Source organism: Phodopus roborovskii, unplaced genomic scaffold, assembly GCF_943737965.1.
Source record: "Phodopus roborovskii unplaced genomic scaffold, PHOROB, whole genome shotgun sequence".
NCBI classification, from domain to species: domain Eukaryota; kingdom Metazoa; phylum Chordata; class Mammalia; order Rodentia; family Cricetidae; genus Phodopus; species Phodopus roborovskii.
Window position 1 is genome coordinate 59,320,081 of NW_026126480.1, and position 18,251 is coordinate 59,338,331.

General features: G+C 38.9%; 2 pseudogenes; both read right to left on the reverse strand.

The window, feature by feature from the left end:
- Positions 1-3,848: 3,848 nt before the first annotated feature.
- On the reverse strand, positions 3,849-4,793 carry LOC127228897 (olfactory receptor 4D11-like; annotated as a pseudogene).
- A 9,123-nt stretch (positions 4,794-13,916) lies between these two features.
- Positions 13,917-16,931, reverse strand: LOC127227847 (olfactory receptor 4D6-like; annotated as a pseudogene).
- Positions 16,932-18,251: the final 1,320 nt, after the last annotated feature.

Sequence of the window (18,251 nt, forward strand, 5' to 3'; positions counted from 1 at the left end):
AGCATAATGTGACAGTAAGAGGAACGTTTAGGCTATGCAATATACCTTGTTGAATAAGAATTTGAATAAACATGTTAATATATTTTGTTATATAAAAATGGAATTTCAAAATAAAAATAAAATTGGAGCAAGAATAAATGATTATGATGAAAGAACTTGCCATTTAACCAAGAAAGAATAAGCAATGCTATAGGAACTCAGGAGTCTCTAGCCTATATTCAGCATGCAGAAATGGTAAAAATCTAGTATTCACTCAATAATGTCATTGCTGAAGTCTGGGTATATAGCTCAGTTGGTAGAATACCTCTCCAGCACACATGGTGCTCTGGGTTCAATTGCATAAAATGGGCATGGTGGTTCACACCTGTGAATCCCTGCACTCCAGGCAGAAGTAGAAGGATCAGGAGTTTAAGTCTATCCTCTACATCATTGTGAGATGGAGACCAGCCCAAACTACATGATTTCTACTCTGCCCAATGGTATTAATTCCTGTTTCCACACATCTTTAGGCACTAGCAATGCGATAGTTGAGGCATATGCATATCTCTCTGACATTCTAGTGGGAAGATACTTGTTATTATTATTATTATTTGGTTTTTTTTTTTGAGACAGTGGCTTCTCTCTATTGCTTTGGAGACTGTCCTGGAACTAGCTCTTTAGACCAGCCTGGCCTCCAACTCACAGAGATCTGCCTGTGTCTGTCTCCCGAGTGCTAGTGTGCATTACCAACACCCAGAAAGACAGCTGTATTTGCAAAATAAATTAAATTAGCTTGGAGTGTGGCACAATTTAATACCAGCGCTTTGGGAGGCAGAGGCAGGAGGCTCCCGGAGAATTCAAGACTAGCCTGTTCTACATAACAATGAGGACAGAGACAGGACTCACAGAGGCAGACCTTCTGTCTGAAAAAGCCAAAAATTAAATTATGGAATGATTTTAGTTGATAAAACATAAACACAACAAGCCAGAGTTAAAAATAGAAAACTTAACAGCGATGGATTATTTCTTTTTGAAGCATTTATTTTAAGTTGCGATGAAATGTGTGCACATCAGTGAGTGTAGGTGCTTGTGGAATTTGGAAGATAGCATCATACTCAAAATGGAGCTCAAGTTAGTAGCTCAGGCACTAATGTTGGTGCCGAGAACAGAACTCAGATCCTCCTGGAAAGAGTGTGACTACCCTTCCTCACTGTGCTGTCTTGTTAGCCCCAGTGATGTATCGTCTCCCAAAGGGTGAGTGAGAAAGTGGTGAGCTTTGCAAATATTTATTTATTTAATTACTGGTTGTGTGCATGTGCATGTGTGTATATGGGTAAATGTGGATGCTAGAGGCCTTGGATCCTCTTGGACAACATGGGATCTGGTGAAACAAACTCAGGTCTCTGCAAGTACAGTGTGTTCTCTTTACTGCTTAGCCATCTCTCCAGCTGTGAGAATGCGGGAGAATGGAGGAGATGGCCACTCTGACTAAAGTGGAATTAGTATAGTGAGATTGTGGGGAGTGGAAGCACAGAACAGTGAGGAAAACCCCATTAGCTCATTAGCACAGTGGTTTCCATTGACCATGGAAAGACAACAAAGACTGTGCCCAATGGAGATTGAGTTACAGCTGTTTGTTTTTATTGTCAACTTTAAGAATCAAACTGGGGGCCTTATGTGTGTTGGATAAATGCTGTGATGGCTGGAGCTGCACTCATAGAATACTTAGAATGTATTCTATGAGCCTCATAAAGAAGCAAAGCCATTACAGGAGCTGGAGAATAAGCCTAGTTGGTAGACCATCTATCTAGTGGAACACGAGGACCCAGATTTGGTTTTTTTAGAGATGAAGTGCAGGCATGCTTTTCTAGTTCAGACTGTCTAATTTTCAGTGACCATGTTCCCAAAAATTTTAATTCTTTCTTCTGCTTGTTAATTGTGCAATTGAAGGTTAGCACAAGGAATTTTTCATTTCAGCTCAAGTTTTTATATTCAGTTTTGATATGTTCCTTGAATCTAAGCATCTGTATAACTCATCAGTTATGGGCATCTTTCAACTATTATCTCCTAAAATGTCATTTCTGCATTCCCTACTATTTCCTCCAGGAACTTCTTTCATTCTTAGCATTTGTCACATTCATTCACGTCTTCTCCATGTCCATCAATCACATAGTGTACCGATTTTTCTGTCTCTGTCTATGTGTGATCTTTTTTTTAGTTTTCAGTTCATTATAATTTTCACTTCTAAATGTTTTGCTATATTCCTACCATAAATCTGCTGCTTCCACAGTATAATTTTTACTGAACTAAAAAAAGCTATGCATAAGCTTTCACATTTATGTCATATTTTATGTCTTATTTCTCTATCACATAATTTCATGCTAGTAAACCTTCTATTTACTCTGACCTGACTTTGTAGCACAATTTTATCTGAGATAGTCTTTGTATATACTTTTATCTATTTGGGTCTAGTCTCCACATCTTCCTACGGAAATATCAGTGTGTTTTGGTTTCAGCTGCTCCCACAAAGGAAGCAATGCAACATACAGTATGTGTACAGTATTATCTTCTAGCTCTCAAAAATTTTAATTCCCAAAGTCTTTGATAAATTAATATCAAATAATATCAGTTATATGATATTCTCTATTACTAATTATTAGGTACATTTTAATGGACCCTTTACTTCAGTCTTTCTGGATACAATGGTACAGAAGGAGGAAGAGGGAAATGATTTTGCTCTTCTGTGTGTGATTACATGCAGTTTAGTTTCCAGGGCTCTCTGTATTCAGGAGGTAGGTTGTGTGAAAGTTGGAATGAACACATTTCTGCAAACTTACTAGTTGACTGCATTGTAATTGTACTGTTGTGTGCACAGGTCTAGCAATGTTTTTGAGTCTAACTTTTGACACCCGCATCCATGTGTCAAAGATCGGCTGAGACAGAACTGTGTTACTGTGAGTTTGAGGGCAGTGCATTCCAGGGCACCCTGTGTCAAAAAAAAATCAACCTCAATCCTTAAAATAGGAAAAGGCTAAGATTCTGACTTGGAGTTTGGAATCAATTTTTATAAGGCTTTTGATTCTCCCATCCCATAAATTCAAGTGAGATTTACTATAAGTAAAGGGGGTTTGGTTCTATATAGATATTAAAACTATAAAGGACAATTATATATGTTAATTTGACAATTTTATTGTATTTTAATATACCATGGTAAAGGAACTACAAAGCAGCATGCATAAGAAAATAAAAGAAATTTATTGTGTTAGATATGTTTTTATTTTTTCAAACACTCAAATCAATTATGTACAAGGTGAATGTTAAATGTAATAAAAAAGTAATTCTAGATTCTCTCAATTTATGTATTTATACGTCAAGGTTTTACTAAAAGGCAGACTGCAGGTCAAACTCACAGTCAATTTTCAGAGTCATAGGAAGTGAGTGATGGTAGAAAATCTTTAAAAACCATTTATTACAAGTGTGTGTTGACTTAAAAAGGAAGGCTAAACATTCGAACAGTGTTTAGCTCATAGAGTCATAGAGTAACTGCCAGCAAATGGAGACATAAGTGCTGGAGACCTGCAGTTTTGTGAAAAGATGACCTTGTTAACCCTTATGCCTCAAATCAAACTGTGACCATAAGACAATTGATGGGACACCTCAGCACTTCTATTATACTTCATGTTTAGTTCTTGTTTTCTGCCAGTTTCTTTCTTGTTTAATATTCTACTGATGTCTGTGCTTACAAACAATTTTATGAGTCAGATCTTTCCAATACATACAACATTACTATAGTTGATTGTGCATAGCCAAGTACCAATGTTAAAAAAAAGGACTCAATTTTATGTTTACCTTTCCCACAACCAGTCATTCTATTCTACTTCAGAAAGTACGAGTCTTTTCTTGAGTCTCTTCATGGCTGACTTCATCTCCTGGTTCCTCAGGGTGTAGATAATTGGGTTCAGAACAGGAACAACACTATTTAGGGTGACTGAGACAACTCTGTCCATGGGGAGGGGGGGCAGTGAATGGTCGGGGCATAGACATAGATGCAGGGCACAAAGTGTAGAGTGACCACAGTGATGTGGGAGGTGCGGGGGTAGAAATGGCTTTTTCTCTTCCCCTCCCCTGTATGTGACCTCAGCATTGTCAAGATGACTGTATAGGATATAAGGAGAAGAACAAACCATAGTGTAGTGATCAGGCCATTGTTTGAGATCATCAGGAGTTCAAGATTAAAGGTGTCAGTGCAGGCGAGTTTGAGAATCTGTGGGACATCACAGTAGAAACCATCAACAACATTGGGTCCACAGAAAGGAAGTGGGAGTAAGAGATAAATCTGCACAATGGAGTGAACAAAGCCCCCCACCCAGGAGGCCATGATGAGGGTGGTGCACCGCCCCTTACTCATGATGGTCACATAGTGCAGGGGCTTGAAGATTGCCATGTAACGATCAAATGCCATCACAGAGAGAGAAAAGATGTCTGCCCCACCAAGCAGGTGGAAGAAAAAATCTGAGTGAAGCAGCCGTTGAAGGAGATGGTCTTTCTTATTGAAAGAAGGTCCACTAGGGACTTTTGGAACAGTGATGGAGGAGAAACAGATGTCTAAGACAGAGAGGTTGCGAAGCAGGAAATACATTGGGGTGTGTAGGCGGGGAATCCGAGGTTACAGTGACCATAATGGTAACATTTGCTAACACTGTTGTTATATAAACCATAAATAAAAAGAAAAATAAGAGTAAGCTCAGTTCTTGAGATTGGGTAAGGCCACAAAAAATAAATTCAGTCACCTTGGTATGGTTTCTCAGTGCCATTGAATGACATTTCTTCTGTGTACATACACCGTTGGAGGAAATGCCAGTGTTATTAAAACCATGAAGTAAGGTTTGCGTCCTGATGAGATAGAATATGCATAACTATGTAATTTGTCACCATAGCATGTTCTTCAGGGAACTCACTCTGGGAAAAGCACTTGATTCTACCTGCCTCAGCTCTATTGTTAGTACAAGTTGTAGTTTAGATCAATTTGTTTTCATATCGAAATTGGTGGGTTTTTGTGTATTCTGTTAAAACTTGCTTTTAGAATCTTTAACAAGAGAGCCTTCAATATGGGCACACAGAACAGGTTCTAGACTCCAGCTCTGTAAATGCATATAATCTCATTTTTACAACATTTCTTTTTCTATAGTTTAAAAGACACACAGGTCTTGGTGACATGGCTTACCATGTAAGGCACATTCCTGCCAAGTCTGAAGACCGAGTTCATTTCCCAGAACCTACATGATGGAAGGAGAGAACAAACTTCTACAAGTTGTTCTCTGACCTCTATATCCTGGCAGCAGTGGCATGTGTGTACTCTTATGTATGTGGTATCATCTATCTATCTATCTATCTATCTATCTATCTATCTATCTATCTATCTATCTGTCACTTATTCATCCCATCCATCCATCCATCCATCTTAAAGTCACTAAAATAAATTGTCACAATAGGGATTCACATGGACAGATATTATTGTTTTACAACCTGACACATGCTCAAATATAATGTTTCTTAGCATCATTCTGAGGTTCAAGGTATATATCTGAGGTAGATTATTATCTCACTTTAATGATACAAAATTGAGCACAATAAAAGAAAATAAAATCTTCAAGATCATATAGAAAGCCAATGGCAGGGTAGAAATAAGACAAAGTTTCTCTTAGCTCCTCATTCCTGGGTCTTTCTACTACCTCCCATCTCCTATCAATCTCAGGACACACAAATCTAAAAATAATTCATGTAAGAACCTCTTAACTGACTTTCCCCCAGCCATTTCCAGGGGTGAATTTCATCACTCTTTTGTTTTCTTCTCCCCCATCACAATGGAATTGCCAATTCTTTCACAATGGAAATGGAATTCTTTCACTTCATGCATGCTGTGTCACACAAATGATACCATTTAAGTTTCAAATTTCATTTCATGGATTCTCATATTCTGGCAATAAATGATGAGGTTTGAGCAACAACAATAAAAAGGTGATAAAGAATGGTAGTAGGGATGAATTTATTAGTAAAGAAAGTGGCTAAGGTCTAGACACATGTACATGAAAAAAGGGAGGGAAATATAGGCTCAACCAGGCCCTAAGCAGATTGGGCTCTGAGCAAGGCAGATGTACACCATGTTCCCTGCCACTCCAGGGTCAGAGGAAGCCTGATTGCTGTCAAGTTACTTGGGTCACACATTAACCAAGCCTCACTCCCATATTCAGAGAGCGACCCCAGTCATGTGTCCTAAGTTACACATGGCCTGTTAGCTTATCTGGTCCTATAGCACAGGTCACATATTAAGTAGACCTGATCCCTCATTTTCAGGACCTTCCCATCCTGCAGAAACCTTTAAGGTCAGAGTTTGGAGAGATGTCTTGGAGATTAAGAGCATTTGCTGCCCTTGTAGAGGACCCAAGTTCAGTTCCCAGTGCCCATGACAGACAGATTACAACAGTGACCTCAGCTGTAGGAGATCTGATGTCCTGTTCTGGATTCTGCACTCATGTGAACACAGACAGACTCAACATATACATGTAATAATAATAATAATAATAATAAAAAGGAAGTAAAATATTAAAAAGGAAACCTTTAAAATCAGACACCTTCTTTGTCTGGCAGGACTGGAGCTTCTTACTCAAACCCCTGGCACACTGCTCTGCTGCAGTGAAAGTAGATGTGTCTGAAGAACAGCTTCCCCCTCTTTTACAAACCCCTGCTCCTTTCTCTTCCCCAAAATAACATTACCAGGATGATGTAGACATTGGCAAGGAGAATTTCTTTTCTTTGCCCTTCCAAGGAAAGAAATATCAACTAATGTGAATAACTTGGGATTTATAATTTCTGGCTTTCACCTTACCGCAGGTGGACATAATGAGAGGATATTCAACTAAGGGGAATTTCACTTCATTGTATTTTTTTCTCCAGGTCGGTCGAGACTGAGCAATATGTTCTAGCTTAAAGATTAATTATAGGAAGATACTATTTCTTATAGACTTAAGTGACAGGTAGAAAGTCACCTAGCAAGTGAGTTGTGAAGTCAGTCTTTATTTTGAATTCCTCAATAATGTCTGAGAAAACTTATGATGGTGACAAAAGGATAAATGTCTACTCAGAGGAGGGAGATATATTTATGTTTAGCATCTGAATTTGACTTAATTACTTGGCAGCTTCAGAGATATAGTTCAATGTCCAGCTATTTTGCTTGGGCAAGATTTGGAAAACAATGACTTTGAAAAATAATGTAAATAAAGAACTTGAATTCACCTGTCTTATCTATCAGCATTGAACCTAAGTCCTAAAGTATTCAAGGCAATAACTCTACCACTGAGCTACTAGTCCAGACCCTAAGACACTATTTTGCTTATCTTTCTGCCCTGGCCTCAAAGATGCTAAGATAGAGATGTTTTTCTCTGATGCAGATTACAAAGTAGTTCTTTCACCTTGAGGAAACCATGTTATACTTGGATTCTTGGTTGTATTAACTACAGGACCATGTCGAAGGCTTAAGAATGGGACATCACTTGCTTGGAATTCTGTCTCTTTCTCCTTTTTGTTCTTACCTCGAACAAATCCTTTAGGTTCCTCCAGTTTTCTTTGTAAGCTGAGACAGTATAACCCTTACTTCATGAAGCCACATAAAGAATAAATATGTTTGTAATGTCTCTAGCATGTAATAGGCTCTCAATTAACTTGGCTTTTTCTTTGTTCTGAAAGCATCATCTTCTTGCTTACCAACGAAGGGTTGGATACAAAGACATTCACAAAATGGAAAGCACCTCACTATAAAACTTCTCTTTGAGCCAATTTGTTCTTTTTGTTTGCACAAACTTGAGGGAATTTGATCAAGCAGAAAAAGATTTGGGTGCTAGATCTGGGTGTTTGGGAATATTGCTGTTTACGTAGTCAGCCAAGGGGAAAAGAATGCATATGAATCTGCCCCTGAAATGGACACAGTTTTAAAAGAGAATATAGGGTTTTAAAAGGAGGCAATTATTTTATAGAGAAAGGTTTCATGATACTCAAGGATCATCATAAGGCCTAAATTGGAACAAAACGTATTCCTTCTTTGTGATTTTCTTTCTAGTAAAACCTTTGTTTTCTTTTGCTGTGCTGAGTCCATGTCTGTTGTTCCTTCTCTTGAAGGGAATCCCTGATTTCCTAATACTTAACACGGTGTTTCTATTTATAGCTGTTAAACCTTCACTATTCCTTCAATGTCTTAGCCACAAAGTTCACAGTCATTATTCTGCACATCCTTTAGTATTTCACACTCCAATAGTTGAGTGTCCTTACCCTAAATTCTTCAGTGTCCAGTCATAAGCACTTATCATTAAGGCCTGGGTGGCTAGGCTTCAGTGCAGATGAAGTTTAGGTGAAGGCCTTATGAAGATTATCTATGACCTGCTTCAATGCCATCTCTTTAGCCTTCATGTTGGAAGGGTAAGTTTTGGGAGTCACATCATTGTGACTTTCTTTCTATCCCAAACTGTCCTTCTCATAAAAACTATTTTATGAATCCCCAAATTTAGTATGAAAATTAGCAAAGGGAATTTGGATGTGAGCATTAAAATAGGATGGACATTCTTCTGAGTACCATGGTCCCAGTGGGAGTTATTAGAGAGTTTCTAAATAATTACTTGCAAATCACTCATGTGCATGCATATAAATGTGTCCACATATTTTGCTCTCCAAATTATTTTTTATTGTTTGTTCCTTTGATAATTTCATACCTGTGTATAGTGCATGATTACTCCCTCACACCCACCCCTCTCTGGTCTCCTTCCCATCCTTGTCAACTGCCCTTTCTTTCTACTGGGACTCTTTCTCACCATAACAGCATGTTTTTGTTTTGTATTGTGACTCTCTGGGTTTAACTAGGGCTTTGTGACCATGAGTGTGGAATTACCCCACTGTTGGATATGCAACTGAAGACAAAAAATGCCCTCTATAGAATCCATCAGTAGCCAATAGTTAAGATCAAGTCCCATGAACCCTGCCTCAATACATGATTGTTTATAAGTTCCAGTTTTGGGTAGGCCTAGTGCACGGTAGCTCCTATAGGGTCATGATTGGAATGGCTGTGTCATACTAAGGAGATAGTATTTCAGAGCCTTTCTCTAGGTCTTTTGGTGTTTATGCTTTCTCTCTTCTTTGTCCAGATGTCCTATGAGCTTTTGAGAGGGAAGATGGTATAAATGTTCTATTTCGGGGCAGAACACTTAACTGTCACGTGTTCTCAGCATCTTGAGTAGGCATAAGTCTCTGAATTTAGCTTGATTCATGGCCAAAGAAACTTCTCTATGGCTGGCTATGATATACTTAAGGCAGCTTGGTACCACATCAATTTAGCTGAACACCAGAAGAAAATTCTTCCCATAAGGTTATGGTACTCCAGCCTCACAAAGCCATGGGTTGTCGCACAAGATTTATAGTACCAGACATGAATTCTTTCTTGTTGACCGGGGATTAAATCCACCCAGAGAAAAAGTTGGTGATCCCCCATGGTAGTCAGTGCCATTATATTGTACCAGTGGGGCCATCTTTCCTGGTGGGTCTTGTCACTTAGTTCATAAAGTTCAAAGCTGAGTCAGGCAGTTGATGACTTTTACCTCTTGACAGCCTGTGTAGCACATGTTTGGCAATATGAAAACTAGACAGTGAGACCCCCAGACTAATAGCTGGGAAACCAGTATTGGACCGACTCAGAACCTCTGAATGTGGGTCTCAGTTAGAAGGCCTGGGCAGTCTAAGGGACCTCTGACAGTGGAACCAGGATGTATCCCTGGTACACAATAGAACTTTGGGAGCACATTCCCCATGGGAGGGGAACTCCATTACTAACCTAGAGGCGAGGGAGGGCCTAGTCCCTACTCCAAATGACTTACAGATTTTGTTGATTCCCCCTCCTGTGTGGCATCACCCTCCTGTGGGGGGAGGTGCAGCGGCAGATGGGATGGGAGGATGGTGGTGGGCATGGGAGGGAGGGAGGGAGAGGGAACTGGGATTTGTATGTAAAATAGAAAACAAAACAAAACAACACAACAACAACAACAATAATAAACTAGAACAGTGGGGAGGAAATTTACATGTCAATTCCAGCATGGTTTCTCTTTATCTTGCAATAAAGGTATATGGTATCTTTAGTAATAGAATATTATCATCTTGTTCTGGTGGGCTATAAAGAATAGTAAGAAATATGTACTGTTTATTTTGGGGGGTCTTCCTGGAGAAACAGCTTCTAGGAGGTTACCACCTGTTACTGATTTTTTATATAACACAGCTTCCAGAAGCATCATTATCTATCCACGTATGATATTTCTCTTCTCCATTTTCAAATTAACATATTTTTAATTGGCTTATGAAGTAGTAAGTTTCCATATGGCTGTCCTAGTTTCATTTTTGTTGCTGTTATAAAACACCCCAACCAAAAGCATATTAATGGAGGAAAGGGTTTACTCAGCTAGCAATTCCAGGTCATTGCCCATCATTGAGGGGAATCAAGGTAGAACATTAATAACAGGCCTACTTGTTATTCCATATAACGGTACCTCCAATAAAGGAATGTACTTCACAGCCAAATAAGCTGTAGCCCTGGAATATGCTGTTTGCTGGCTGACAGGCTTATCTTATAGATATCTTATAATTTTCTTATAGAGTTCAGGACAACCTGCCTAGGGAATGGCATTACCCACAGTGGACTGGACTCACCTACATCAATTAACAATCAAGACCATCTCCAATAGACATGTACACAGGTCAGTTTGTTTTAGATAGTTTCCAATTGAGATTCTCTTCCAAGATATTTCTAAGTTTTAACAAGTTGACAGTTAATGCTAATCCGGGAATCTGTCTTTTCAAATTCTTCAAGAACTGTAGAAGGCTCAAAGGTATGCATTCTCTTATTCTTTGACTTTTTTTGAGGAACATTGGTCTATGGGAGCATCTAATGTCATAGGACCACTCATTCCTCATGGGGACAAAGGGACAACTGATTTTAGGGGAGGCAAATCCAATGCTAGTTATTTCAGTAATGTGTGGCTCTTCAGTGAATATTGGTATATGAAAAGATATATAATAAATCTTTGGTAGGAAATTTCTTTGTAGGGGTCATCAAAAAAAATGTTTAATGAAGTTCATTAAGGGATAGGAATTTAAGAAAAGACGAGGATGAATCAGCGTCCCTGTGATGGCTGAGTTCTCAGCCGCAAACAAGACTTCCCCTCAATAACACCCACTTCAGGGCTCAGGGAATACCAGAGAAAAGGTGACAGAATATAAGAAGCTGGAAGATGGGAGAGAATGCTGTGGAATGCTGTTTTCTGGATGTGACTTGGCTGTATCACCCATTGAACTCACAGTACTGTGGTTATCTAGAAGACCTGCTTAAGACAGGGACTGTGACCATTTCATCCTGGAATATATTTGCTGGACTATGGGGAGGTCACATTCTCATTGTTATTGCCACTAGTAAGTTTGTCTTGCTCAAATGAAGTAACCCCCACCTGCTACTCATATAAACAATCCTAATTAGACTTAGTAGGTCATAAAAAAGAAGGCATGAAGGTAGGAGGAGGTGTCTTGAGAAGAAGGAGTTTGTGGGAATAGGAGGGAAGAGAGAATAATGTGTGTATGATATTATCAAAGTTCTGTATATGTATATATATATATGCAATAGTATATGTATATGTTAAAAATAATAAATAATAAAAATAATGAATATTATATATAAAAATATAATAAATAACAAAAGAAAGGCTAAAGAAGCAGTGTCCCTGTGATCATAAGTCTTGGTTGCAAGTAGCTTTGCCTTACAGAAGTCAGGGAGGCCCACAGATGGGCATTATCTATTAGAGCCTTCCTGACTAAATATTATGAACTGTAATAATTTGGTACTTTGAAGAAAAAGTAGTTCAATGTGCTTCATTCATGAGCTTGAGTTTGAATGATTGTGGGGAGACAGAAGGGGAGAATTTGAGGAAAGCACTGAAGGAGAAAGATTGTCTTTACCTATCCACAGTTGAAATCCTTCCTGTGGGTAAAGGTAAATTTGAATTCATATTCAATACCATATTGGACAGAAGGATGATCTCCAAAACCATATAAAGAATTCAAGAAACTAGATATCAAAATACCAAATAATCCAATCAAAAATGGGGTACAGATCTAAACAGAGGATTCTCAATAGAGAAGAAACTCAAATGGCTGAAAGTTACACTTAAGGGAAATGCCTCAACATCCTTGGTCATCTGGGAAATGCAAATCAAAACAACTCTGAGATTCCATCTTACACCTGTCAGAATATTTGGCGTAACGTCAAGAACACTGATGATAGCTTATGTTGGAGAGGATGTGGAGTAGGGCAATACTCCTCCATTGCTGGTGGGAGTGCAAACTTTGTACAGACTCTTTGAAGCCAATATGGTGGTTTCTCAAAAATTGGGACTCACAGTCTACCTCAAGATATAGCAATAGTCTTTGTAAATGACACTATACCAGCACTTTTTTTAAATTCAATATTGTTGTTAAAATAGGCCTTGATAAGGGAAGATATTTCTTCGGTAGTTTTTGGTCTTGTTTCAAACTGTGTAGGACAGTCTACTAATACTTAGACAAAAGGTACAATTTTATTTCACTTTTAAAAGTCCTAGAAGGGATTGGTAGATGGCTCAGTCAGTAAGATGTTTGCCTTTAAGCATGTGGATTTAAGCTTGATCTTCAGAATACATGTGAAAAAGTTTGGTGAGGTGGAGGTACAGACTTGTAATTCTAATGATGGGTAGATGATGATCTCTGTGGCTTACTGATTCAGAAGCCTTTAGCAATGAGTAGGTGAACTCCAGGCTAGTGAGGGACCCTTGTCTCAATAAATAAAGTGTATGGCTCTTGAGGAATGACCTATAGGTTGTCCTCTGACACACACGCACACACACACACACACACACAGACAGAGAGACACATAGAACAGATAGAGAGAAAAGGGAAGTTGAGGTTGATATGAAATAACATTATTGATTTGCTAAATGTATGCCTACAAACTACACATGTAAACCCAAGAATAATTTCAGTGGACAAATCAGTTGAAGGGAATGAAAATTAGGAAACAGCTGGGTTAGACATAGTGTTGCTTTTATTTTATTTGACAGGGTTTCTATGTAGTCATGGCTTTTTTTGTCCTAGAACTCCACCCTGTAGACAAGGCTGGTCTTGAACTCATAGGTTTACCTGACTCTGCCTCTTGCTAGTATTAAAGGCATGAACCACCACTGCCTGGTTTTAGATATAGATTTTTGCATGCATTTACTCTCTCTCTCTCTCTCTCTCTCTCTCTCTCTCTCTAACCCAATTTAAATAATTCCTTTACTCTTTTCACTAATTGATGAAAGCATTTATAGTGCTGTATTCATTATGTACACCATTTTAGTAATTGACCAATATATACACACACATATTTAGGAATGTATGGATAGCTAATGGGGAACATGAATCCAAATTTGCAGCAATGCTGACTTTTATAACTACCACCCTCACACCATTAACTATACTTCATTACCCTCTCTTAATGTTGGGGACAGTAGTGCTATTCTGCATCAGAGGTGGTGAAGCAAGGTAAGGATTGGCATGAGAGTAACAGATGACAGCATAGTGGCCCTTGTGGGATTGATTTCCAATTTTTTTCTCCTGGATGTCTCACCTGTATACAAGTCAGAAAGTATACATTGTCTTGGCTCCATCTCTTCATTTTATTTTCATATTCCCTCTAATGGATTTGCATGTTTATATCTTAGAAGGCATATGGTGACATCAATATCACAGATTTATAGAACCAATTCTCTTATTCTTAGACTAGCAGATGCAGAGAACTAAATTAGCCTTAGACTTCTGGACTCCACCAGATGGCTTACCCCAGCTTATTGCTCTCTAGAAGGCCCCAGCCTTCTCTGTAGTCTCCTTCATGGCTGACTTCATCTCTTGATTCCTGGAGAGTGTAGATCATGGGGTTTAGCATAGGGGGTGATGACAGTGTTATTGATGGATATGGCCGTGTCCATGGGCAGAGTAAAGAAGGGTGGGCAATAGATGTAAACACAGGGCACGAAATGAAGGGTTACCACCATGATGTGGGAGGTGCAGGTAGAGAGACCTTTGTACCGTCCCTCCCCAGAATGGGATCTGAGCATAACCAGAATGATGGTGTAGGAGCCTAGGAGCAAGAGGAACCACAGCAGGGTCACCAGCCCATTGTTGGAGATCATGAGAAGGATTCAAGAGCAAAGGTATCAGTACAGGCCAGCTTCACCACCTGGGAGTACATCACAGTAAAAGGCATCCAAGGTGTTGGGGCCACAGAAGGGGGAGTGGAAGCATTAGAATTATCTGAACAATTGATGCAAACCCCCACCCACCCAGGAGGCCACCACCAAGGCCACCCATGCCTACCTCTCTCCTCATTATGGTTACATAGTGCAGGGGTTTAGCAATTGCAAGGTATCTGTCATAGGCCATTACAGAGAGGAAGAAAATATCTGCCCCACCAGCAAAGTGGAAGAAAAAGATCTGTGTCAAACAACCATTGTAAGATGGTTTTCCTCCTCTGACAAAAAGACCCACCAGGAACTTGGGGACTGTGATAGATGAAAAATAATATCTAGAATGGATTGTTCCTCAAGAGGAAGTACATAGGAGTGTGGAGGCGGGACTCCAGAGGTGATGGTAACAACAATGAGGGTGTTTCCCAGCACAGTTGTTATATACACTAGAAAGAAGACCACAAACAAAAAGAACTCCAGTTCTCGGAAGCCAGTAAGAGCCAGGAAGACGAATTCTTTTCACATTAGTGTGGTTTATCTGGCCCATGACCGGGATAAACTTCTGTCACATATACCTGTGGAGAAGATACATTAGAGGGTTTGGAGTATGGCAGCGTGAGGTTGAAACATCATTTGTTATACAGTGTTTGTTATTAGGGTTTTTAAAGTACTCACATCGTCATGACTACATAGGAAAACTACACCAGACTCTTCTTCAATTTTTTGATTTGAAATTCCTTATCCTGATGGTTCCTTGGTTTGCAGGGAGAACCATCATAGTCTTAGCCTTTATTCTGGGTAGGGAGAAGTTCCCATGTTGTGGACATTTACCTATGATTTGTCCTCTGCCTGCGTGAGGGAAAATTTCTTCATATGGAGGGCATTCGGCACATTTCACCGTGCAATTTCATCTTCATTTTTCACTTGAAAGTCGGTAGGATCTTCAGAGTGGTTATAATTTTCTTTGAAGCTCAGGTCTGTGCATGACTTGCCTACACTTGCATAGTTTCTGGCATTTAAATTCAAGTAAATTCTCCTTGACCAGATTTGAGTTAGGCTCCTTTGAGCCTTCCTCACCAGCTCCCCAAACTTGGCCTTCCTGTCCTTTCTTCCCAAACCGAGTTACCACAAGCAACGTGCTTAGTCTGTTTAATGAGATTCTCCCACCCTTGGTGCCCAATCAAATCCTTTATCTCTCTTCTCTAATATCAAAATTTGTGTATCTGAGTGCTAGGCCTGTCTGTAGCAAGAATTCATTTTAGCCAGTTGAATGAAACTCATCCTGCTCCCCACATACACTTTTAGTTTTATCTCTAATTTTCACTAACCCTCTCACTCTCATTGGCTCATTGTTGTAAACATCCACCCATCCCTGTTGTATCTGGAGTTGAGCTCAAACTTTCTTTGGCATTGCAATAGTTTTGTCTAAAATCTATCTTTGTTTAATCAGTGTTCACTGATCTCCAGACCTTAACAATATGCAGAAGATTTGTGACTCACACCACTCTACCAGATCAAGTCTGGGAATTGCTTTGGCTCATTGGCATCTGGATGGGGAACAGAAAGCTTACACCATTAGTTAAGTAGCCTGACTATTTAATTGTCATCACCCAACCTTCCAGAAGGAAGAATCAGGCCATCATAAATACTGCTCTTCAGCAAACTGGAAACCCAGATTTCATTGTGGACTCACAGGGCCCTGGCAGACTGAGGGCCAGCAGTAGATGTTCAGGGATGTTTAACGATCAGAATGTTTAATGGTCAGAAGAACTGGCCATTAAAGCTTCACACAACATCAGAGGTGGCTCAGATCAGTGCTCATCACTACAGCAGTGAAAAGAGAAAGTTGCTTATTTGGTCAGAATCAGAGTATGGATTAGGGAAAAGAGAACTTTAGCCAGAGTCTCTGATATGTATTTCAAAGACTTTATACTATTGGTATATGATATAAAATATAAAAACAGAATTGAGAGCCATTAGAGAAAGATCAGTCTCAATAAGAATATCTGCATTCCCCTAAGCAAATTGTATCTCAGGAATTTTTAGTATAATTCAGACTGCTGAGGCTATGACCAACTTTCACTTCAGGAGTAGAGGTGGAGAGAGAGGGAACATTGGAGGCAATGGAATCAAGTGAAAAAGACAGCATAATAAAGATGAGAAGACAGAGGGACAAAACAACACATTTTCTCTCAAATGAGGATTCCATAAACAATCAATTGCTCATGTTTTTCCTTTAAAATTACCTCAAAATTGGGTCAACTTTAACTCCTTTATTTGAGGAACACACATAACACTTAAATGAAAATCCTGTGGGCACTTAGGTTCCTGATTCCCCTATCATTAAAAAAAAAGTCAATTAGTTAAAACATTTCTCCAGTCTTTCACTGATAGATGCTTAGGGTGCACAATGCCATAGGAATCTTATGTCAACGTGTCAGCACTTACTAAGGTCCTCTTTGTGACTGGATATTCTGAAAGGATTTGTTTCTCTAATCCTCCCTCACTTGTGAAGCAGCAGAAGTCATACAGGGGATACACTCTGCTTGAAACTTTGTCTTTTATTCAATGTATCTACCTAATGACGCCATTAGAAAATTCACCTAATGACATCATCGTTGAAGGCATTGTCTGTGAAGTTCCAGAGGAAATGTTTCTGTTGTACAGGGAGACTTTAGTAATACTCATCTTAGAAAAAATCAGAACTTTGTTACTAACCACATATCTTGGTTTTGCTTTTCAAAATGTATATGTGGCTTAATTATTTACACCATTTAAAAATGTGTAGCCATGGCATAGTTTCTTTTTTACATTTTATTTTCTTGCATGTATTTTGCTACTGTTGCTATAGAATCTGCTGGATGTTTTGTGGATTGATGGACCTGTTTACTAAGACTGAGTCTTGCATTGGTACAGAATAAATCAGGCAGAAGGGTTGAGAGGAAAAAGGCATTATCTAGGTGAGAAAGCTGTCTTGGGAGATTGGAGCTGAGAAAGGAAAATTGGGAAGTCAGTGATGGGTAGCATGGAGTCAAATTGCCTTTCTGATGGCACAAAAAGAAAGAGGGGGAGCCACATAACTGTCATGTTCCTCTTAAATTGACTAGTGGAATCTGATAGTATTTTCAAATAATGCAGCATGGAGCAATTGGTGAATGATTTTCTTTGCATGTATCTATAATTTCTTTAAGATAAATTCCAAGAAATCAACTTATGTGACTTAAAGTCACATGACATATTAAATTTCTAGTTTTGACTGAGCCTAATACTAAAGTGTGCTTGAATGTCTGACTTCTTTTTACATATGGATACTTAAAACTGAAATACTGTGTAGCACTTACGGTGAATTTCTCACAGAAAAAAATACAATTGTAGAAATCAAATGTTCAAGCAGTGAAAATATTAGAATAAAATTGAAGTGAAGGTTTTAAAAATAGGTTTTGGAAGGGTTAATGAGATGGCTTAGGGGTTGAAAGCAACTGGCTGTTCCTTCAGAGGACCTGGGTTTGATTCCTAGCACCTACATGGTGGCTCCCAACCATTTGGGATTCAGCTGTCAGGGGGATCTGATGCTGCTTTCTGGACTCCACAGGCACCAGGGGCACCAAGGCACACAAGTGGTACATAGACATACATAAAGGCAAAATACTAATACACATAAAAATAAATAAACATAGCCATATCTTGTAAACAACCTAGATGTATGCCCCTCAACTGAAGAGTGAATAAAGAAAATGTGGTATATTTACACAATAGAATAATGTGTAAATAGTAAGAAACAATGGCATCCTAAAATTCACAGACAAATGAATAGAACTAGAAAAACAAAACAAAACAAAACAAAAAACTTCCGGAGTGAAGTAACCCTAAACCAGAAAGACAAATATAGTATGTACTCACTTATAAGTGGATACCAGACATAAAGCAAAAGATACC